The 25,567-nt window shown below is 43.9% G+C and overlaps 1 protein-coding gene and 1 long non-coding RNA gene across 4 annotated transcripts in view; one reads left to right on the top strand and one right to left on the bottom strand.

The window, feature by feature from the left end:
- sano (CABIT domain-containing protein serrano) overlaps positions 1 to 25,567 on the bottom strand; it is a 232,343-nt gene that overhangs the window by 171,106 nt on the left and 35,670 nt on the right. The gene's annotated exons all lie outside the window — the stretch shown is intronic.
- LOC116427517 (uncharacterized) overlaps positions 1 to 25,567 on the top strand; it is a 121,759-nt gene that overhangs the window by 61,781 nt on the left and 34,411 nt on the right. The window contains exon 3 of the long non-coding RNA XR_012999084.1: positions 8,234 to 8,304. This is a non-coding gene — a long non-coding RNA (uncharacterized LOC116427517). The remainder of the gene's footprint in view (positions 1 to 8,233; positions 8,305 to 25,567) is intronic.

The raw sequence follows: 25,567 nt of genomic DNA, 5'->3' as shown, positions 1-25,567 counted from the left end.
ATTTGCAACGCCGCCGAATCGAAAACGCTTCGTCCGTTTCTTCGTTCCGTACTCGTGTTCCCTTAATAACTTTATGATTCATAATTATAATCTATGGAACTGCTTTAACACGTGGATTCCCACGAGAATCCTGTCCGTGTTACCTTGAATAAAATATTTTCTGTTCACTTGCTCTTTCGTGGCAGGCAGAAGCAGAAGCGATTATTAATTATAAGCATCACGGTAGAATAACATTAATATACGGTAGAATAACATTTAATTTGTTGCGAAATCTTTTAAGATGAAAAACACTATACATCCCAGTTGCGCCAAGTAACTGTTACGAAATAGCCCACGCTGCCCACGAAATCTTCATCTACAATCTTAATTCCTTTTGATTATTCGCAAGAAACTGAATCATTTAAAAGTAAAATCTAGTGTTCTAATCCTTCTGGTAAACCCCGAGCGTTTCTCTCGCCAAGCTCATTAACGCGTTCGCGCATAATCCGATGAAAAATAATCAACCGATTGCAAATTATCTAACATTTCTCAGAAAAGGTCCTTTCAATTCACGTCTAAACAGATTTCAGAGAAAATACTGGCATCTCCATCGGAGTCAAGCTAAGATCAAACAGTTCCTCCGATACGTCCAATAATTTCCTCGCATGCCTTAGGCAATCAGCCAACGAAACACCGTTTCCTCGAACGGCCGTTCCCAGAGACTCCGGGAGGCCGATCACACGGTAGAGCCCATCGTGTCCCCGGGATTGACACCCGGACCACGTCTCCCGGCGTAATCCGAGCCGTGTTCCCGGCCGTTCGATAGGATCGATGGGACCCGATCGACCGGCCGGTTGGCCAGCCGGATAGCTGCTCGCATCCCACGAGTCACGAAAATTACTGCTAATAATTGCTAATGATCGTGCGAGGAACAAAGGGGCGACCCGTTAGCCATCGTCGGTAACGACTGGGTGACGCGGTGTAACGTTAGGAGGCGGCCGTTTATATGCAAATCCGCGGGGCTCGAACCTTCTCACGTCGAACGGCCGATCCTGCCAGACCGCGGGACGAAAAAGCCGCGAATTATTTATTCAGATGGTGGGAGAGGAGCCGATCTATCGTTACCCGATCGGCCGGCCATTACTTATGCGACGCGTGCGTCCCGTCTTTTCGTGTCCTCTCTCCTCCGCGCGGGCCGCCGAATAAATTAAAGCCCCCGCGCTCGCTCGTCCAGCGGGGAACCGTGTTTCCGACACCGTCCCGCTGCGCTTTCTTTTGCTTTCCGCGTGTTTCCGTTCGTCTTCACGTGTCAACGGGGCGAGTCATTTTTAACGCGTTGAATGCCATGGGGGTCACCGGTGACCTCAACTAAATCGAATTACTATAATTCATTCGATTCAACGATGATTATTTGAGAACTTTTCTGTGTTATAAGTAATACAACTTAATGCACTGACATTCGGCAATTCAAACCTGTAATAATAACAACGTAATTCAATAGCATAAGTTGATGTTACGTTATCTTCATTTTCTATATTTGTCTCGGCTGAGACTCATAGGGAAGATTTTCAACGTGATTCGACAAATATATATGTATCACTCAGTTGATTCGAATTCAAATTAAACATTATTCCTCTGTAATCAATTATTATACTTAGGAGGAAGTATAGGCATAACATATGCTTAGAATTTTTCTCTTTTTCTAAGAAATTATTGATGACAAAGTAGCCATATCGATCAGAGTTGAGAGAGAAATCATAGGTCAAGGGGTTAAGGATTGAAATATTTGTGTTCGTAATCTTCGGAGAAAGTCGTGACCAACAAAATGTTATCTCACGCGATTTTGGTTTACTTTCGTCTGTGTGTGCTCGTTAACTCGCACTGTGATTTCTTCTCGATAGAACTATTCTTCGCAATTCGTTAGGAAAATGAGGGGATTCCACGTTCTCTGTCCACATTTACTCTAGAGTCTCACAATTGTTAATAGAAAAGTAACGTTGATCTTGGACGCGTCAACGGGACGAGGGATTTGTAATCTTGATTACGTTTGAAGTATTTATTTTTGCATTGCCTTCGTTTTATATTTGTTTTCTTATAAATCTTTCTCGCGGTTGAAATATTTGTTTTCGTCTTATTCTTCGGAGACTGTCGAGAAGCATGAAACTTTATCTCACGCGATTTCTGTTTTACTTTCTGCCGTGTGGGCTCGTTAACTACTCGCACTATAATTTCTTCTCGATGAAACTATTCTTCGCAATTCGTTAGGGAAAGGAGAGGAAAGGATTCGTTAGGAAAAGATTCAACTTGGATTTGTAGGAATTAAGCGACACTTTTGTTTGTTAAATTCTATTTCAAGCCATCCCTAGGATATGTAATAGGATTTGTAATCTTTACCACTTTTAGATTGTTCATTTCTGTATTATTTACCTTTCCCATCAGTTTCCTTCCCGAACTTTTCGGCAGTTTCGATATTCCTTTTCGTTCCAATCTCCGAAGGCTATCGCGACCAATAAAATCTTATCTCGCGCAATATCCATCTTGATTTAATCGTCACCACTCCCCTTCGTCGAACGACAGATCCGACCAATCTCTAAAATTACATCTTAGATAATGATTATAACCAGACATCAACGTAAAACATCTCAAGCAGCGAACCACCTCGGAAGACACTTCCACCGAGTCAACTGAAATCGTGTCAATCATAAAAGTTCCATCGAATTCGATTAAACCCGACGCGACTAGCCGCGTATCGCTTACTGAATTTCCGGCGAACGCGAAAAATGCTGCTTCCCGACCGGAGCGTCATTGGTACGGGTCTCGAGGCGAAACGTCCACTCGTAACGTTTAAAGGCCCAATTATTGCATAATAAAGACGATACGATAATAATAACAATAACGCTAATGCTAATACTAATAACAATAATAATAATCCGAGTAACGATAAGAATAAAACGGGAGAGAAGCTGCGCGGAGTTCGAATGTTTTCCTCGTTAGTGTCTTACGGCTTGGCCGGCCGGCCGCTGAAATTGCAACCCAACAATAAATGCCTCCATTCGTTCGCGTTCCTCGGAAGAAACTCGGCGGCAGCCTCGCCTACCCTGGCCCGTCCCTCTGCTTCGTCGATGGGCTAACGCAGGTGATAATGAACACGTGTCCGAGGCGGGTAAGCAGCACGAAACACCCTGTCCCTGTTAATTCCGCTCGGCCTAGAACGCCCGTAGAAACAAAAACCCGGCCGCCGTTGATGGCGGAGCCGACTCCGGGCGAAATGAAGGGGCAGGGAAGGAAGGGCTGCCCCGGCGCGACGCAGCGCGGCGCGAACCGGCGGCTAGAAGGGAAACGCGGGAGAGAACGCATGCGTGACTGCGTGCTGCACGGATGCACCGGATGCGTTTCCTCGGCTGTTACCGCGAAGGGGAGCCCACAGGCCGCATACGAAAGCAAGGACAGCCGGCACATTCCTGCACGAAAATCTAACGAACCCGCGCCGGCGAGCTTTCGCGACGACTCGTGGAACCCTCGAGCTCAGCGCGGGGTGCTAGTTTCACCCTGGATAACTAAACATGCATCTGAATCAGTGCTGGCCAATCTTTGCATACAATACGCTAATTTCGTTCGCAGGCGAGTTCAGACGCGCCATACTCAAGCACCTCTTCGACTTCCTTACATTCACGGTTGTGGAAGAATAAGGATAGAAGGATCTACTTCGCTTGGAGGAGGAAAAGGAATAACTCAATCTCGCGATTAAATTAATTAATTCACGTGAGTTCACAGGGCACGCGTTTATTGAAGCAGTTGAAAAGTGTAAGTTGACGCAAGGATGCAATCCACTTGGAATCATTCAATGTGCCACGTTTGGCGCATGCGCCACGGTTTGGCCGCCGCTGGTCTAAATGGTCTACCAGCTTCCGCCATTTTTGTGAATGCAGGGCATTTTTAACATCTACCAAGACTACAAACGTTCATTTTCTACGCTTGAGCTGCGATACTTCGTTTGAACTGAATGGAAATATAAAAATATGAGTTGAATATTTTGTTACATGGTAACAGTAATTTAAGGTTAGTTATCTAGGGTTAACGGTCACTTTGTACGTGCACTATCGGTTAACAGATTGGGACCATCGATTAATAGACGGTTTTGTAAACAACTTATATTGGAGAATTTATGTGTAAGATAACGAAGTTCATAAGATATACAGTTCTTAATTTGCGACGTTATATATCAAATGTTTCTGAAACCTTGATCGTGTACACCTGACTCTCGATTTACGTGGACTTTTTCTACAAAGTAAATTGGAACGCTATTCACGCGGTAGTTTTCACGCGCTTGATCTCTTAAGGACAGAATTTCTATTTATACAGATAGAGATGGTTTCACCCGAGCAAATGAAATTCATGAAGAAGGAAATCAACGGAAGGAAATCAAGTTTCAAGGATCAACGAAAGTCCATTCGTCCAGAAAAGAACCGGGAGGCATTAAAATTCATAGCGTCCGAATGAAATGTATAAACGCGATCGCGCGGATTAATTGTCTTTCTAATTAATCGCCGTCCCGTCCGGCTAAGCAGAACGAGTTGAATTCGAAATCGAAGTCTCGCCGTTGTTTAATTTTCCTCGTGAAAGGAAGCTTCCGGCAACGGTAACGTTCACCGTTGGGACTTTTTGCTGATCGGAAAGCAGCGACTGCACTCCGTTACGACAGACCGGAGGCCATTTTGCAGGCGTCAATACGCGTCGCAAATTGCACGGTGCATTATTACTCGGCGCCCTCTTCCGGTAGTCGCATAATTGGCCCCTATAAAGGCCATCAGCGTTGAATAAGTGAATAATATTGTAATGATAATGCACAGTGTATAAATAATCTCCTCCGCGAGGGTTCTTCCGCTTCCCATCGCGACGATCGGGACCGACGCGATACTCGCAAGAAACGAAACGCGAGATCGTACGTTTATCCTACGGTCCTCGGGCTCTGCCCTCGCGATTCGTTCGTTTCCCCTTTCTTCTTCCGCGAGAATTTATTTATTATCCTCGTACCACGATTTCGCGTTCCATCGCGCGAAAACACTCGAGTAATCGAGTCGCCGAGAAACTTCGGATTAAACGCTCCCCGGGGCGCGCGGAATATCAATACTCGAAAAAAGCTGAAGAAGTGGGACGGTGCTTCGTGTACTCGCACGCTCCTCTTCTCCGCGATGTCTCACGGCACCGTGAAAGTTTGATTTTTGCCTTCAACCGTGAATAGTAAAAGTTTCACTGTGAATTGTAGCGATCAGTTATTAATTGAACGTAAAAACGAGAGGATCTCGTGGACTTAGCCGGGAAAAGGAATCGAGGCCGAAAGTGACTTTCTCGTGGATTAGTGAACTCGAAGAATTATAGTGAACGTGAAGAAAATGAGAGGAATAATAATATATAAATTAAAAAGACTACAAATGCTACGTGTTGCACTAAACAAATCTCGGTTATTTGAAAGATTTATTATCAAGAAAATACGGAGGAACTTCTCAATCAAGAATTCCTAAAAACTTTCTTTCGCAATTTTCTCATTAATTAATTATACAAGTGGGGGAACAAATAAAATTGATTGTTCCCGAAAGGGTGACATTTAAGTGTCATCGCCGTCGATTAGCGCAACAGAGACATTAAATACTAAGCCTGAAATTTCGAAGATCACAGAACAGGGTATGATGGACGTATCAGGCCCCGGAAAATTGCGCGGCGATAAACGGGACACGGTGGAACGCGACGGAACGAGTCCTCCGTGTAAATCACCCTGTTCTGTTCTCGGATGTAATAGCGCGGCTATGATATCGAGGTACACGGAGGCGCCAATTAGTAATTTGCAATTTACATGCGCGAACGAAGTAATTTTCTGGGGACGCGTCGATACTTGCCGCCTCAACGGTTATTGAACGACAACGGTCCGGCGTCGTGTAAAATCATTCAACGCGATGACATACATCCTCGAATTATAATATTCGAATCCTCGTTCCCGTTTCGCCGTCCCACGGGAACCGGTCCGGCTCCGTTAAACTCGAATCAGGCGAATACTATCGAACACCGGCGTCCGCATCGCGGATTGATACATTCGATTCGCAGGAAACGCTGTTAGAACAAAAAGTCGAGCGGAGCAATTCGATTCCCTGCGCTCGAAACTACTTGCAAATAAGAAGATTATCATCGGGATATCCTTGGAAACAGTTCCTCCCGGAAATTTTTATTCGATACTTCACATCGTTAATAAGATTCGTACGTCGTCGAGGTAATTGGATTACCCTTTGCTGTTTAAGTTCGCGAATACGTTAGTAATTTTGAAATAATTTCATCGAACAAGTGGTTCATTCATTTAGAAATTTAATCATTTTTAATCGCGGTTTATTGTCTCGGTATTCTCATTTGCCGATCCTATCGACGTTCTTCGATTAGCAGTCGATCATCCAATAAGGTAACAGGAATAATGTATCGATTCCTGAAGTTTCTCGTTACGTTTCTCGCGAATTTCCGCGTGTGTAGAACGAACGGAGGTCGGGGAATCCATTCGAACGAAGTATCCGTTGGTATCGTACCGTGTCGAAAGGTTTCGAAGTTTGTGAAACTTCACGCGCCACCTGAACTGTGAACCCCTGCCCCGGGAGTGCTTGGACTGTGAAATCTGATAAAGGAAGAATCTCGGTGCTCCCCATTTCCCGTAACCGAGCAATGAAACTCACGCGAACGAAATATTTATTATTCTCGTTATCCTGTATGCGATTGTTCGTAGGCACAAAATATCATCCACAGTTTCTTCTTTCGCGGCTTTAACGACCGTCCGCGCAATAAAGATCGACTTATTGGACTATTATCAATATTAATGGGCAAAACGGATCGCATAGCTCTCTGATAAAATAACCCGAAGCGGTTCGTTCGATCCTAGACCGTCGAATTAGACGGCTACGTCGAAGACGAATCGCGGAGTTTCGAAGCCTCTTCGCAACCAAACCCGTCTAAGTTTATTATCAATAATGTACAAGAAAGGGGAACAAATTTTCCAGTCACTGTAACCGTGACTTTACTTCGAAGGTAAAACGTCGACGCTGGCAAAACAATCTTCCGCTTCGATGCACACATAATGAACAGCGATGATTTTTATTAAACCAGGAATTATTCCCACGAGCCTCACTTGTGGTTGATTAGAGTTATCGAAAGGTCTTCCCGTTTTCCTAATAAAACCTCGCATGAAACTAAGCAAAGAAATAGTTACATTTCAAAGTTAGTGTACACTATGATACTATAAAAACACTAATAAAAATACGAGAGAAACAGAGAGAGTAACCCAAAATAATGCTAATTCCCTCATCAATTACTCACTTTCTCCGATAAATCTATAATACTATTTCACTCCACTTTATCTACTTTAATATACATCAGACACATTATTACACACCCCGCGAGTGATTCTCAAAACCAAATCCCACGTTTAACGCACCAAAATTCTCTCCGCCGTCCCTGATACGCGTCAGCAGGTTATTACTAGAACAACCGAGCATCGACTACGATAAATGTGCGATCCTTATAAAAACTGTAACAATACGTAATTTTCCTTCATATATTCAAACAAAACGATTCACTTCTAAAATCACGTAGGATATTCAACACTCTCAACAAACCAATGACTATAAAATAAGAACACTGAAATCCGCCATTCCAAGGCAGTTGCCGGTGTCAACGCGAACGAAAGTTTCCACGGATCGGAGAGTCTCGTTTCTTTTTCCCCGGACAATGAAAACGAACGCGGGATGAGGAAAAGCGGGAGAACCAGAGGTGTTTCCCGAGGTTGCGCGTGCTCGGCTGGCCGGAACGGGCGGACAGCAGTGCCTCAGTGAAACGGCCCGCAAAAAGGAACACAGAAAATTCGCCGGGGGGACAGCATTTACATAGAACGCCCGTAACGGGTACCTGTTTCCCGTGTCATCGCGGAACGACGACGGGTTCCGCGCCGGTGGAAGGCGTGCTCGCTCGCTCGCTCGTGGTTCGTCGAACTTTTTCGCGACGTAACCGTCTAATTAGCGTCGGCGTACCAAGCGGAGTCGCGCGTTCCTCGTTCGCCTCGGTCTACGTGACGTCACGTATTTAGAAAATAATCATCGGCGTCGGCGCGCGGGAAACCGAGGCGTCGTCACGTTCAATGCCGTCTTGTAATTTTACTTGCCGTCTGTGTGTCGGCGCGCCGTTCCCGATGACGATCATTATTTAGTCCTTCGTCACTTGGTTCCAGGCATTTCTCCCTGGATTCGGTCTCTCTTCGGAAAAACGAGGGATGAAGTGAACGACGACGAAATTTGAAAGGTGAGTGAATGATTAGTGTATTTGAAAAGGATGATGGGGTGTGATCAATGCCGGAGAACCTTGGTTTCGAGAATGTATTCGGTGAATGTTTGGCTAAGAGTGAATTAAGGGCTAATGAGCAGACGCTTCTGAATTGCTTGGAAACAATCGTAACATACAAGAGAACGGATGTTCAATGAACGTGTTTAATAACGTGACTAAGCTGATAATAGCGTAATGCAGGGATAGTAAGAAATAATCATTGTACCAGCTTTCTCTTGCTACAAAAGGTAAACTCTACGAAAGAACGGCCAAGATTTTAATGGCACTTAACGCGTTAATGATGAGATTCGGTTGGTACTCTGTCTCAGAAATTCAGTTTAAGTTAGTTCATTTCTAGGATATACTTGAAGAATGGCGCTTCAATTAGATTATTTGGTTCCATCGAATTCCGAACGGTTCATCGATCAGTGTTCACAACACAGGAGAATCTCTCTCTTGTTTCACGCCGCGTCATCGACGTGCAGCCACCGTTGACGTCTACGGCAATGGGTATTTTTACCGTTTTCCCTGGCCGAAAACGCTGTTTACGCGTACCGCCGCGAGCCGCGATCAATCATCCGCGGCGGAACGTCCGCGGTTACGACGGTGATAATTAAATTTGATAAATTAAGAGGCGAGGGAACGGTCGAAGGTGGATCCGCTCGTGCGCGAGTGCTTACTTAAGTACGGTTCAACGGTGAATCATCTAACGAGGACGCGCGCGCGTCACTTTGACGTCCACCGACGCACCGGAGAGGAATTAACGTAATCTCGGCGTGTATCTTCGTATGGGAAAAAGGATTTAACCGTTTCAATGCTACCAGGACGCCGGCCGGGCCGGGTAATTCAATGAGGCCACGAGCGAGCGAGTGAGCGAGCAGCCCGCTTACCTTCTCAAGACACGTTTCCAACAAATAGAATCTGTTTTTCTGCGGTCGCAGTTCGCGCACCGTCCCAGCCGGCTTTTTTCCGTCGCCAGGTATCGTCTCAGCGTTTCTCGGAATCCTTCGAAATCGAACGCATCGATCGGCGCAAAAAGTTCTGACGTCCAACTTTACTCGCGATTTATTATGCCTATTCAAAAGCGAGACGTGTTTGTCTGTTCGATTAACCTCTTGCACTGCGATTTCTTCCACGGCTGCGCTCGTCGGAGTTATTTCATTGATAACTCATTAGAAAGAGAAACAATCCACGTTTATTCCGAAGCACTGGGATTAATAGTAGAAATAGAATATTCGGTCTGAACTTGAGGGAATTAACCCTCTGCAGGCGAAGATTCTTTGAAGTATACGAAACCTTCAGCAGATGAATGTAAATTATATATCGATTGCTGAAATAATAGGAAGAAAAGAAATCATACACTGATCTCTTGCTGTTTGAATAATTGAATTGTTTGTTTGCGACTTACTCTTCCAAATATGGAAATTTCATCTCGCCGAAATGCATATTTGTTTCCATTTGAAATCTTTGCCACGAGTCCGACACGATATCGTAGTTCAAGGGGTCAAAGGTTCAACATTAGATAGCAACACGTATACCAGATTGTCTTGTTTAGTCAAGCTCAATGCTGCTTGTTCGTGAAAAATAGAAGTTAATCGGAAAAGATTAAATGAATCTAATAGAATATGAGAACTCTGCTCGAAGAGAACTAGTTTTCTTCTGAATGTCCTAAAAGGACTAGATTAAAAGTATGTAGCAAAGGGGTGGTGGTCGCGATGCAAGAAACCTTGTCCAAAAATGGAGTCTGTCGGAGTGCAGCGCATGGATCGACAAAAAATTTCTAAAGGAAGAGACTATCGTGGAATGAAGAACGAAAATCGAAATCGTTCGCGATCGAAATTTCTATATTGTCGCGGAGGTTTTGTGTCTGACAAGAAGAATGGAAAAGATGCGAGTGACCCAGAAGTCGGATTTATTTTTGCGATGTGTGTATATACCATCGTCGCGTTCGCTATCCTCGCGACGACGTTGAACGACGAACGACGACAGGACGAGCCTTCCGACTGCCGAGTTCCGCGGATTTACGGTAAAAACTAGTTTCGCGGGACGCCTATTTTCAGTCGTTCGACCGTCACCGACACGCGGACGTTCGTTCGACTCGCTTCCCTTCGATTTTATACAACTCGCGTCGGTAATCGACGATCTCCGCGAAAACAGCATCGAAAATACCGATGAATGCTCAACGATTGTTAACCCTTCGCATACCGAATGCTGTTTTCTATATTTTCTTCATACTATCGGCTCATCGAGAATTTTTTATTTCGAATCATATTTGAATTGCACTGAAATAATACACACATTCTATATAAATTGGAAATAATAAAATCCGTTTTATTCCGAAGAACATTTGATCGATGAGACATTGTATAAATAGTCTTTATATTAATAGTCATAATCATTTGCACTCGGAAGCTTTTCACTGGAAACATTCGACACTTTCCGATGAAACATGGACGACACTATTCGAAACGAACTAACGCGGAAACATACGTAAATTAAGAAACGAAGCTATTATTTCAATATTTCACGTGTTCATGGATTATAAGGAGCTGAACACGTTGACTGCCACGAAAACTTTCAGAGTTTCATGTATCGCTTATTCTCTTGTAGCAAACATAAAGAGGAACAGTTACTTATCACTTGGTATCGCAATGCTTACGTTACACTGTTATCTAGTAATTTATTAAATATTATCATTCGACATTAGTTATCTGTCAGATTATAATTATTGTCGAGTAATTTGGAAGCTCCGGTCGTCAGTGGCATGGCAGTCAACGTGTTAATATCATATTATATTATAAGATTTTATGATTTTGATATATCAAATCGTATGGTGACTGAAATTCACCTCTTATAGAAATATTTCATATATCGATGCATCATACGAAACTTAATATAACACTTCGTAATTTTGTTATATCAAATCCAATGGTGACTCATAGTCACCTCTCCAGTGCAAACGCTTAAAGTCCGAAATGAAGCGCCGGTTGAAAAACCGTGAAAATTCTATTAGAACCATCTGTTCGGTTTTTCCGTCGGGTTTCTTCGTTCCCTTCTGAAGATTTATGGAAGCTATGAATGCATAAATACCCGCAGGATTGCAAGCCTCCAGCTCGGCCGCGGTGGACACGGTCAAGCCAGGAGACGCGTAGAGGCGAGAGGAATCATTTCGCAATGTTTTTCGCGGAATAGGTGAACAATCCGCGGTGTAAGCGGCTGAATACAATGTTCGGACTGGCCTTTAATCGACGCGTGAAAATAGAAATTAATGTGAAGTTTATTCCGCGAACCTCACGCGAGAGACGTATCGCTGAATGAATAATGGTTTTAGACGATGTCCGTGACCCGAATGATACGATCGAAGATTATTCGTGGATAATCTTCGCGGTATTCGTCCGTTCGTCGTTAACGATGATTGTCTACCCTCGAGCGACGCGAATGAAATCATGGAGGCTGAATCAAAAGCGTTAAAAAAGAAGCGAGCATTTTCGAGAATCAATCACGAGACCCTTAAAAGAACGTGTGAATCGAGGATTGGAAAATACCGAATGGGAGATGATTGATGTAAAAAGTAAATTACCTTCGGACGAGGAATAAAGTACAACGATCGGTCGAGTTCAACTCTGATTTAGATTATTCTTATAGCTAGAAGAATAAATCCTTACGACACGAAGAATACATAGAATTGTACTTTATTTCCCTTGAATTTATATGTTCCATTCGAAGTTGGTATAAACGCCCGTCTAATTGCCGCGTACACTTTTACGCTGTAACTTTAAGAGAATCGCTTATTATCCTAATTATTCGGTTCGAAAACGATACGAGACATCAAATTATTGTTCGGCAAACTGTCGTTCAAAGAAAGTAACCACAAGCCTGATGCTCGATCTCATTAGCCTCATCACGGATGACGACTAAAATGTAATAATTATCGCAATTACGGGTCCCATTCTGTAACCGTTAATACCTCCGTCCCCGCCATTGTGAACGAAACGATTGCGGCGGGCCCCAATTAACAGTTACATAAAGTAACTTATAATCGAGTCAACGGTTCAATTTTAATCGCCGTCATTAACGCGTAATCAGATTACATTTACCCCAACCCAGTTCGTTTGAACTCTATCGAGTCGCAGGTTCGACGAACCAGCTCTGACACATAAATTAATAATTAAAGTGTCAATGTGTACGCAAAACCCTCGGGGAACAGTCGTTAAATTCTTGTTTGAAACGTATTAATCAAAGTGCATGGAATAATATACAATTACACCAGGTTTGCGGAGATTCACTGTACATTTTATTTCATTATTAATTAAACGAGAAAGATAGATGTTCGTGCATATTGATCTTGAATATGAGAACTCCAAACACGGAGAATTTACCTGCGTATAATTACTTTACAAAAGTTTATATATTACCCTACCAAACACGTGGTGATTTTTTCAAACGGAATCTAACAAAAATAAACGCCATTTAATTCTTCCCAGTACAAATGAAACGTTCATCTTGTATCATCTATTTTTCTCTTAGAAAATCGCTGACACACTCCAAGCATACAATCCTTTCTTTGTTTTAAATAAATCGAGTCGCTCAGGAACCAACGCGGTTAAATCCAGAGAACAGAAATTAAGAAAATTAATGTTTTAACTTCTGAAATAATTATAAAACATATTCAGAAGCTATAAAAAGGAGGGCTCTCTGCCATAGAAAAAACGAAGAAACGAGTCAGCCCTTTAATAATTATAAAGGATATTATTTATTCCATTAAAATCTACAGAAATCAAAAAATACTTAAAAATCGACTTAACCGCATTAGCTTCTGAGCGATAAACAATAAAATATCTCTACTGAGCGCAATCGTGAAAAGAATGATAGTGCAAGGGGTCATCGCCAAAGAAATCCGAAACAGAACACAAGACATGCTAAAAAAACCGACAGTCACGAACAAGGTTTCCCAGAGTCAACGTTGCTAACGAATGATTTAATTACTCGAACAGCAAAAGATCAGCATATTCCTTTATTTCTATTGTTGAACACGTTAAGCGCCACGAAAATTTAGTTATTTTTTCGTGGCAAAAAAAAAAGCAGGGACAACTATTAACTATTTCCAATACTTGCAGTGCACTATTATCAACTTCGTCACGTTATTAAACATCGTTCGACATCGGTTATCTTGCATGTTACGATTGTTCTCAAGTAACTCAAAAGCGTCAGCCCTCGGTGACTGACATGGCGCTTAACGTGTTAAGCAATTAACCCTAATCGGACCACGACGAGACTTTGACTCACATTTGAACTTTCTACTTAAATTTTTTGATTATTTCATATTGCATTTCCAAAAGTTTCTTTGGGCTTTTAAAATTTGTGTTCCTATAAACGAAAACAATAACATTTTAATCATTCCTTTTATTCTCATAAGTGACTGAGAGTCACATCGTGGTATGATTCGTTATAAAAACACGTGGTACGATTAGGGTTAATATACGATCTAGCTCGATCTGCTGAAGGTTTCTTATATTTCAAAGAATCTTCGTGTGCAAAGGGTTAACACCCCAAAGTGTTTCCACATATCCCCTAATCCCATCAGCCAACACGGTCGACTTCCCTCGCCAACGAGTATTTCAAAGTAAACACTTCCGAAACCCTTCGAAACGATCAGCCCGTCAACGATCCACGGATCCCCGCCGAAAATCGGCCGATAACGACCGATCGATTCCGCGGTTCAAGATATGACAAGAGTTCGCGCTCGGTCCCGGGCAACGCGCGGCTTACGGGCGCGTTCCTATACTCTCCTTCTCTTTCTCTGCGCGCTGCCAAGGTCACGTGGCTCGGCACCCAGGGGCTGGATGCGCGAGAGCGGCGCGTTGTCAGTGAAAACTAGCCTTCAGGCCGTTTCAGACATTCGCGCGTTTAAGGGAACGGGCGGCGGAGCGATTCCGCTCGCGCGTACTCGCCGCGTTTCAATAATTAATTCGACGTTGGCCGAGACGGTCGCGGGAGAACGCGAGCGAGAAAGAGCGTGCCAGTCAGCGAACGAACGAGCGGGCGGGCGAGTAAGCGAGTAAGCGAGTAAGCGAGCGAACGAGCTAGCGTAGCGAAGAGAGAACATTCAGGGAGGGGAAGGAGAGAGGGAGAAAGATACAGAGGGGAGGAGAGAAAGACAGAGAAAGATGGATAGAAAGAGAGAGAGCGAGAGAGAGAGAGAGAGAGAGAGAGAGACGCCACGATTCTCCGCGACGCGGAGTCGCGAACGTTGAAATCGATCCGGTTCGTTGAACCAGTCGAAGGATGAAGAAAAGGATGGTATCCCGCGATATAAATAATTCCGGACGAAATATTGGTGGCCGGATCGGACAGGCGAACGACAACGTTGGTACCGAGGAGACGAGGACAAAGAGAGAGTGCGCGAGGTTTCGATCCTCTTAAAAATTAACCGAGCTTCTCTGTTGCTCTCAACGTGTTCCTCTTTTTCTCTTTCTTTCGCTGTCCCTGTTCGTCTCTTGCCGTCTCTGTCTCCGTTCCCCGGTTGTTCTATCTCTTTCCCTGTGTGTCGAGCACATACAACGAGCAGGGATCTCGGTAGAGAGCCGCTTTTCAAGTTATCGGAATCGAAAAAGAGTAACGAGAAAAGAGCAGCGGACTGTACGCTGCGTTTGTCCGAGCCATTGATCTCTCCTCGGCTCTCCGCGTAGAGGAGGATCCTTCGTTCTTTCTTTTTTCGCTTTTTCCCTCTCTCTTTCCCTCTGTCTCCTTCACTTTTTGTCTTTCTCTGTTTCTGCGCCCGCTTTTTCACCGGCATTTCCATTGGTTCGGTACGTCCGCGCCGCTGTTGACTCCGGCGAAGTTGAGAAGTGTGTTTGTTGTTGTTGAGTGGGATGCGCGGCTCGCGGTGACAGCACGACTGTCCAATGTTTCAGCATTTGCGCGGTGCGTAAAGCTTGAAATATTGAACTTGATTTTCTTGTTGTTTAAAATATCATTGATTAGCGGTCGGTTAGGGCTGAGGAATAATCGAGTAGCCTTTATTTTGTTTCTGTTGCTTTAGGATGCCGGGTTGGACTCCTGGTGAAAGCTTCGAATTGCATTCCATGCGTTCGTTGTTTTTCTCTGGATCGAAGGAAAATATTACATTCCGTTTGCGGACATTGTTATTGGAAATCACGTTATTGAGCTTCGTTAAATTTAACATTAGACTTCCGCGTAGAACAGCACTAACATTCGATTTTCATTTCCGGTAAATTGAAATACAGCGCGAACTCACGTCCCGACATCCTGTTCCGCTCGGACGTCGTTAAGTGTTGCAAGAATTATTATCGTTATTGATTTTTTTACCGATAACATCGCGGGCTCTCATTATCCTTACGCAACATCCCTGTCCCGCAGCGGCCTTCCTCGTTTTCAGCATCCGCGTTAAATGATTACTGTTACGGCCGACCCATTATCGACAGAGGATCACTCGGTTTACTTCTAAGTATAGTTCACTGCTAAATTACCGTATGTTGGAAAATAGCGTATTAATGTAATCTAACTTCTCCAGTATGCGATATCCATACCTACATTATAAATCCTCAGTTCGTTAATCGCTAAAAGGAACGGAACGTCCACGCCTTCGTCCGTAAAGTTCCCTCCGCATAATCACGAGAGACATATTCCAAAACGTACGCTTATATGAATGAAATAAACGATTAAACTTCACATTCAACTAAGAATAATGCAAAAATCTATCTGAATAATACCATAATGATGCTCGACCACCTTGTTTCACATCATTGTTTCATTTAACCTCGCATTATACTGATACATTTGTACCGATTCGTACATTAATTCGAATTTCTTCATCTCCCTAAGCTTTCGTATATAACACCCTACGTCGCAACGAAAGGCCAGAGCCCTTAATTTTTAACAAATAAATAGAATAAACTCAAATGAAGCGGATCATAGGGTGAATCGAAAAAAATCCACTCATCTACCATATCGCAAATTGCATCTCTTGATTCTCACTCGGACAGGGAAATATTAAAAATCTTTTCCTACTGTTTATCGTCAACATTCACACATATTTACCTCGTTACTTAACATTAGAACTACCGAGCATTTAATATAATCGACATGTTAACTCTAACAATTGTAACTGTAGATTATTTTCAGTGTCTTCAGACATTCGTTACAGAATTCAAGTGAAACTATTTTCGAAACCGTTTCGAATATCCTAGTTGGTTAATAACTATTTGTTCTAGAAAACTACTTGTTCATTTACATCGAACAAATTATAGCTTCAAACCTCCAGTACTACAATATGTATTCACATAATTACACGAACCAAACTCGACTTAAACTACTACTAAATAATCTTAAAAAAATTCAGTATCCGTCAAGTTCACTGGTTCCGTAAATCCAGTGTTAGTGTCGATCATTGCGAAACAAGGAAACCGAATCCAGTCGCGTCAACTAGTACGGTAGTTCGTGTCAATCCAAGAATACTCAGCTTTCGTTCCGCTCGAAACGCGTTAGACGTGAATTCCCGAAACGGCAAGAAGAAAGCGAAAGTGCGTGTTGATGACATTGGGGGGGGGGGGGGGGCGAGGCGATTTTTACTAATAAATATCTTCAAAACATTCAGTATCCATCAAATTCACTGGTTCCGTAAATCCAGTATTAATGTCGATCACTGCGAAACAAGGAAACCGAAACCAATCGTTTTAACAAGTGGACTGCCACGAAAAACTTCAGAGTTTTATGTGTCGTTTTTTCTTTTGTAGCAAAGATAGAAAGGAACGATTACTTCTTTTCTGGCATTGCAATCATTAGGTTACATTATTACCTATTTACACACGCTATTGAACATTGTCATTCAACGTCAGTTGTCTGACAAATTATAATTGTTTTCAAGTAATTTGGAAGCTCCGGTCATCGGTGACCACCGTGGCAGTCAACGTGTTTACTACGGTAGTTCCAGTGTCAATCAAGAATACTCAGCCTTCGTTTCGCACGAAACGCGAGCAGCGTTAGAGGGGAATTTCCGAAACGGCGAGAAGAAAGCGAAAGTGCGGGATGATGACGCCGGCTGGGCGTGGGGGGGATTTCGATTGTGGCTCGCTCTCGCTTTTTCGCGGTGCACGCGGGAAGAAAAAGGTAATAAGAGGCGCCCGTGAAAAGAGTAACGCGCGTCCGTTTGCACGTACACAGGGACAGGAAGCTGGCGTGCAAAAAAGGCAGAAAGCAATCACGATCAGGCCCGAATATGGGCGAGTAAGGTCAGGGTGCGAACGCAGCTGAGAACGAGGAATGCCATTACGCGCGTTTCGAACCCGCCGAGCTCGTGCATGCCACCCTCCTCACCCCTCTCTTTCCGTCTTTCTTTCGGCAAGCGTTTTCTACGGACACGACTCGCAACCCGGTCGCGACTTTCCTTTCGCCGAGCGCTTTAAATCGTTCCAGAATCCGTTTAACCGATGTCGACCGGGAGATTAGAATTTCCGGTTAGGCGGAAGCTTAACGCGTTGAATGCCGCACGATTTCATACAGCAAAATACACAAAATGGAAGAAATATAATACTGAATCACTTGTTTGAATTGCGTTATTATTATTGCACATTGATGTAGCTGAATGGCACCGCATTAGGTAGTAATATTTGTAATATAGAAATGTCTGTGTTTCCTTTCAAGCATAATAGTTGATTACAGAGGAATAATATTTACTTTGAATTCGAATGAACTGAGTAATATTTATTTGTTGAATCATGTTGAAAACCTTCACCGCGAGTCTCGCTCGTTGTTGTAAGACGAGGGGTTAGCGAGGTCCGACTGGAGTTAAGTCACTCCGGAATTTCGGCGAAACCGAGATTTATCGGTTTGAAGGAGTTTCGAACCGGATTATATATGATTCCTGTCGGCTGCTTAACCCTTGGCTACTTCCAAGTGAATTCCAACTTGATTCGAAATTGTCGCTTATATGGGAATTTTATTACTGAACCTTGTCAATAATTCGACTTTGCCAACCGTATCAAAGGTACAAGTGTGTAACGAAAGAGTAAAACTTCCTTTGCAACGCGAGCTATTTTCAATGATAATTTTAAGACAGTTTCCATAAGTGGAGCTTACAGAGATCACCACTCTAAAGAGATCGAAAGTTGACAGGAAAGGAAGAGAATTTGTTAGTAGTCAAACCGATTCTTCACGATTAACCCTTTGCACTCGGAAGGCGACTCAGTCATTTGATTTGACGTGGAAAACTACAAAATCTGATATTCAATGTTGAACTTTGCCTAATGCCGTGATACGTGAAATATTAGAATAAAATAGCTTCGTTCCTCAATGCACGTATGATTTCTCTTCGAGTTAGTTTCACGATGCATCGTTCTTATCTCGTCAGAAAATGTTAAGATATTTCCAGTGAAAAAACTTCCGAGCGCGAACGGTTAAATCCAACGCACGGATAACGCCAAAGGAGTCTTACACGCGAACGCACGTCCGACGACATTTTTATTAGCCTAACCTAGAAATCCTCGCGACGTGTCTTGCGTCATTACAAGGCGAGGGGTTAAGAACGATGCCTTCTGCAGCAACAAGGTCGGATGCTTTCCGGACAGCCGTCGTATTTCCCGGAGCCGTATCGCGTGCTGCAAGCACACGAAGGTGCTCCGCTCGAGCCACGATTCGGCCGGCGGCGCACGAGTTCTCGTGCCGGTCGGTTCAGGGAAATTCGCGTCCGAAAGCGGGGACGGGTCGGTCGATCGGTCGCGGTGTCCCGCCACCGTGTTACGTGCGGACGCGCGTTCGAAAGCGGCGGCCGTGGGGCCCGGGACGGACGGGCGGGTGGGCAGCGGCCGCGGCGATGCGGCTCTCGGGGATATATATCGCGTGTTTCGCTCCAAGTGCAACGGGGCCCCTCGCCAGCGAGCGAGCGCGCCACGGCGCGACCGGCGTGCATCGCAATGCAGCGCGGCCAGCATAAAACAAGCTGCCATACATGGGGCGACCGTCAGCCGACTCCGGGTTATAGCAGGACCAGCTCGTCGAGTGAGACAGAGGGGCGAACCGATGGAGCAGGACGGCGAACCGTCCGACGAGGAAGAAGAAGAAGAAGAAGAAGAAGACGAAGAAGAAGGCGATGGAGGAGAAGAAGAAGAAGAAGAAGAAGAAGATGAAGAAGAAAAGTAGGAGGAGGACAGGAAGGGATCGAAGAAAGAGAAGAAACCAAAGTGCAGCTAGGGATAGACGAAGAGGGAAACGGGAGTTAGAGGGACAGAGTCGAACGGAGGGAGAGAGAGAGGCGAAGGGAAAGAGTTCCAGGATGGAAGAAGTAGGAAAAGGTATATACACGTCGAAGGTAAACGGAGGGAAAGAAAGGGAGTCGCTGGAGAAAGAGATTCTCGGCGAGGGAAAAGGGAGCGGGGGGGGATGGCAGTAAGAAGCGGAAAGAGATGAGAAAGAGAAGAAACAGAAACGAAGGAACGAGACGAACGGATGAAAGACAGAGACGGCGGGTGGGGCCGGGACGGAGGGGGAGGAGAGCCTGCGCGGCAACGTGTTATCCGCGCGTACATGTGCACTCAGAGACCGTGTTCGTGAAACCGGGCCTCTCGTCGAGATAAGCCCGGACTCGCTCCTTACGGACCAGGGAGCACATGAAAAGGTCTCGAAGGTCCTCGACACCTTCCTCTTCGAGTCGGAATTTTCGTCGGGTGTTAACCCTTTGAACGTTTTTGACGGCTTCGTGGGACGCGTGGAATTATTCCGATTTCTCCCTGTCGCTCGTTTTCTGTTTCCTCTGGAGGCGAGGAACGAGTCGATATTCCCGATGGATTCTCATGCGATCTTGTGACAGTTTAATTCGAATACAGGGAGGGGAATGTTTGAGCGAAGTTTGAAAATCTGAGTCGAAACAAGGTTAACACTGAGACTACCAGACGGGTCAAAGCAACCGATCCCTGGTATCTTCTTTTCGCAATTAACACGTTGAATGCCCTGGGGATCACCGGTGACCCCCAATCGAATCGGAATACTGTAATTCACTCAGTTCAACTATGATTATTTGAAAAAATTTCTATATTGTAAATAATGCTGCCTAATGCGGTGACATTCAGCCAGACGAACATGCAATAATAACAATGCAATTCAATCAAATGATTTAATATTACATCCTTTCGATTTGGCTGTTTTGCTCTATGAAATCGTGCGGCATTCAACGTGTTAATAAAAAGATGACAGGTGTTTCTCTGAGAAATGATTAAAAACATTTATTTAGTTATGGCTAAACTAAATTGTAAATCGATTAAAGTCTGAGTAGATGCGCTCTTAGTTTCCATGGAGGGATTTCAAAAAGTCGATTTAAGGGCTCGGTAGTTTTGGCGTTATATCGGAAGATGAGAGGGAAGACGGTCAGAGGGAAAGTGTAAAAGGCGAGTCGGAACGTGAAAAGAGGAATGGCGATCCGATCGTTATCCGGCGACCAGAACTAGCTTATCCTCAGAATCGATTGGGAATAATTATAAATCAAGGTGGATGTTTAGCAGCCGGTAAGAAGTTGTCCGAGCAACGAGCAACAACCGTGTACCGGTGATCGCGCGAGTCTGCCCCCGCTCGGCGACGTCCGTTCATTTATCACCGTCTGACCTATTATGACACTGGACTACTGGCGCGCTAACGATCCGAGGAATTCTCGGGACCGCTTTTCGCGTTAACCTCTCGACTTAGGAGGTTCCTTCTCTGCTCGGCCTGGCGAGAGTAATTTTATTATTCGGAATATTATCTGGCAGGTCAAGAGCCCGTGAAACCTAACTTTGAAAACGATACACCGTATTTCCTACAGAATCGAACATTTTGAAATAGTTGACCTTTCGATTTCTCCATTGCTTATCAAAACCGAGCTAAATATTTATTTAACCAGTGAAATGCTCAGTTTCAAACGAATCGATCTAATGGAACTTGCTATTTCCATTCATTGGAGGTATTGACACGTTAACCATGTCAGTCATCGGAGACCAATATTCCCAAATTGCTAGAAAATAATTATACGTAACGTAACTGATGTCGAATAAAAGTATTTAATAACGTAAGTAAGTTAACAGTGTAAGAATTATGATGCCAAACAGATTAATAATTGTTCCTATTTATCTTTGCTACGAAAGAATTAATGTTACGTGAAACACTCAAGATTTCCGTGTCGCTTTCGTGTTAATGCGTGCGCGACGCATTCGAAATTCAGTACCTCAGAAATGCAGTCTCCCGCGGTATATTATTATCGCATATTTCCAACGTGTCTTTTCACATAGATTTAGGAGATAACCTGCATATCGATGGATATACAAGGCCGTAGAAATACGCTCTCGCAATCAGTGGTACTCGCACGGAATATCTAGTTAGACTCGTTGTGCAGTATGGAAGCCGAAACGCGCAGGAACGAGCCAATCTCGTTGCACGCTACAGTATCTGAATCCTTTCGCCCCGAAGAATGCGTGTATGCGTGCTGAAATAATCGTTGCGCGGAAAGAACGTATTCTAATGAATGAGTATTTCTATTTTCGGCAGCATTCGATAGAGATCGGGGCTTACACAACGTCTCTCGATAACGCGTTCCGTTCGGAAGGATCATTTTTTATTCCGAGCTGCGGGAAAAGGGTTAACATCGCAGGAAATGGCTGAATACATTCCGTTGAATGATATTCTTGAACAAATAGAATATACACAGTTCTCTATTATTATTTCTACCGAGAACCTTCTTCCGCGTAATTGTTCTTTTGCTACGTCCTTCGTTTCTTCGCGGTTTTCCTGGCAAATCGACAACCTTATTAACCCTTTGCACTCGAGAGGTGACTCTCACGACTTAATTTGTTACAGCAAAACTATGAAGTTGAATATTTAGTACTTTAAATCGAACATCGCATTGCTATGTGAAATATTTGAATAAAATAGCTTCGTTCCTTAATTTATCTATGAATTAACCTTAGATCAGTTTATCGTTAGACTAGTGAAAAACTTTCGAGTGCAGAGGGTTAAACCTTAGCGGTCGAATGTCGCCGTAACAGCGACTCGGGGGCTTTCATGCCTTAAATCGAAAGCTGTAAATAAATAATGTCGTTATCCAAATAACGAGCAGTTAGTTTTGGGAGTAGAATTATGATGTCGCACAGATTGAGACGCGATTTTCTTCTTTTCTAGTACATACGAGCTCGATGGATTTTTAGTGTTTTTATGGAAAGTGTTTTTACTGGTGATTATACGTATCTTAATCCCATGTTCAACGCGTTTCGTCCATAATGTACGCGAAATGAATCCCGCGCGAATAGGTTAATCGTTCCAGTGGAACAAGGAAGGAGTCTGTATCTGTCTAATCCATCTGTCTGTTCGGCGCGTGGGCGTGTAGGCCGGTCCCCGCTCGGCTTCGACACCTTCGCCGATATGTATAACGCCGTGTAACCGCCGGTTTACAAGGTTACGGGGAATTCGATCTGCGGAGACGCGCGAACCGTACGCCGCGGCTGCTACGCGTCGAATTAATCAGCCGACGCCGCCCGCCCGCCCCGGATACACAGGGTGTCTCCAATTTATCCCCTTCAGGCTCTCCACTTCTCACTTTGAGGTTAACGTCAACGTTATTTCATTCAATTACAGCTTAACATGACGCTCTAATCATTTATTCTAGAATATTTGGAAATCACTGAAACGGTACCTCCAAACGGTACAATTGTGATACTACAAAAGAATACAGGACGCTATTTCATTCAATTACAGCTTAATACGACGCACTGACTTATCTCTGAATGATTATTTTTGTTAGTCCATCGATTCTGACGTTTAAATTCGGGACACCCTGTATACGCTTCCCGTTGTCACGCGTGGCAATGGGGGCACACGCACGCGCCTCGCCTCGCCTTACTTCGCCTTGCCAGCCATCGCGATAAAACGCAACTTTTCCTGTCTAATTAATTGCAGATCAAGTATCGATCGTCGACGACGCGACGCAACGCAAGGGGACAGTGTTACATGAATATTTGAACGACCGGGAACGTTCCATTTCGGAATACTCTCTTCCCCTTTCGTGTTTTACGCTCTTAACACGTTACACGCCACGAGAATCTCAAACGTTTCATACATGGTTTCTTCCTTCGTAGCAAAGCTAAATCGGAACAGTTATTAACCCTTTGCACTCCATATGCGCCTCTCACTCGCCAACTGATTTTACACAGCAAAATTATGTCGCAGTCCATCAATACGTGAAATATTGAAAGAAAATAGTTCCGTTCCTCAATTTATGTGCGATTTCTCGACAAGTCAGTTCGAAAGAATGTCGTTGGCGTCTAATTAGAAAATGTTGAGTATTTCCAATGAAGAACTTCCGGAGTGCAAAGGGTTAATTAGCGTCAGAATTCTTAGATTACAATAGTGTTAACTCATTTATGTTATCAAATATTTTTCGACACCAGTCGTCTTGCATATTGCAATTTCTGTCGAGCGATTCAGAAGCGTCGGTCATCAGTGACAGAAACGGCATTTGGCGTGTTAAGGATTGTTTAGAAGTCTAATATTCAATATCGATATTAGCGGGCAAGCGGTTAATGGTCAGAAATTCAGGGAAAGAGGGAGATTGAGATAGGTAGGAGTTGTACGCACGGTGCACGGCGTGGGCGTGAGTAATCGGCGCTCTAGCGAGTGCACGCGACCGCGGGATTCAGATCGGCGAGAGAGCTCGCCAGAGAAAGGGCTAATGACCGGGAGAATTGTCTTTGGAACGGGTCCGTATATTCCTGGAATATACGCAGAGTCCGCAGGAAATTTGTACTCGGAGGAATTCTCGCGATCGCGAACCAATCATAACGAATATTCCAATCTACAAAACGCAACAGTAACTTGAGCAACGTGAAAACTCAATAATTACTTAGATTATTTCTAACATCATTTGTCGTTGTGAAAGAATAAGTAACGATAACGCTTGTACGTCTCACGATGTCTTCCGCAGCTGTGCTCGATAAAAGCACTTTATCGTTAACATATTAGAAAAAGACAGGTTAAAGACTGATAATAAGCGAGTAATATTTAATTTATCTTAAAAGTAAATAAATAACGTAGAGATTTCTCGAATTCGGTTAAAAATCTTCATCGAGATAAGTCCAACAATATAATAAACGGTCTGTAATACCAAGTCTGACTGGACGTCATAGAAGAAGTGGTTAAGTGCACGAAACGCTGAACGTTCTCGTGGCAGTCGTGTCGAAAGAGGGCCAGGCTCAGAGTAAAGCATCAAATTCCGATGTTACGAGGATACCGGCGGAATGGTCCATTGATTTCATCCTGTCCCGGCGTCCGGCGCGCTTGCAGGCCGAACATGCTTCCAGAGTCAGGCTATTTATGCCGTATTATTAACGAGAACGCTAGGGCAACCTTGACATTTCTCTAGCGCGCTGCCAGCAATAAGCAATATATTACGGCCGATGCAAACGTCATTCCAACCCCACGAAAACTCTCGCCTTGAACTTCTCCGGCGACAATCGTTTCTGCCGGTACCATGATCTCGTTATTAGCGGACAAGGAAAATCATTATGCCGCGAAGGTCTCGGGGCTAGGCAAAGTAACAGGTTATCGCTGGATTCCGTTTGTCGCGCGCCTCTTTCAGCCGTTTATTATTAGCGCGCAGCTATAATAACTGGGTCTGCGGAATTCCATGCGTCTCCAGCACCGCGGATGCATTCGACAAATCTCAGACGCCGCGGGGTGCCGCTTGGAATCGAATTTTTTGAACGTTCGAAGTTGAGATTCTTCTCGAATACTTCTTCGACGGCTGAACTGCGAATTCACGGTCTCTTTGGCAGACTTTCGTCCGTTGAAATTCTGCTAGATTGAATAGGATGCCTCGACGATTTCCAATGTGATCGGATAAAATCGCGGACTCGTTTAATCCTCTAATTACCGAGCGGAGAGTCCACAGCTTCTAACGTCGATATTAAACGTGATTAACCCTTTGCGCTCAGAAGTTTGTTCATTAGAAATATTTTAACATTTTCTGATGAGATAAAGACATTTCGTGAAACTAACTCGACGAGAAATTACACGTACATTGAGGAACAGAGCTACTTTATTTCAATGTTTCTCAAATTGATACTTTGTACAAGGTATAACATTACCACGTCGAATGTCGCACGATTTCATAGAGCAAAATGCACAAAATGAAAAAATATAATATTAAATCATTTGTTTGAATTGCATGATTATTGCACGTTGATACAGCCGAATGGCACCGCATTAGGTA

Source organism: Nomia melanderi, chromosome 8 (genome assembly GCF_051020985.1).
Source record: "Nomia melanderi isolate GNS246 chromosome 8, iyNomMela1, whole genome shotgun sequence".
Lineage (NCBI taxonomy): Eukaryota > Metazoa > Arthropoda > Insecta > Hymenoptera > Halictidae > Nomia > Nomia melanderi.
Note: the sequence above shows the minus strand (reverse complement) of the source record. Positions and strands in the feature narration are given on the sequence as shown.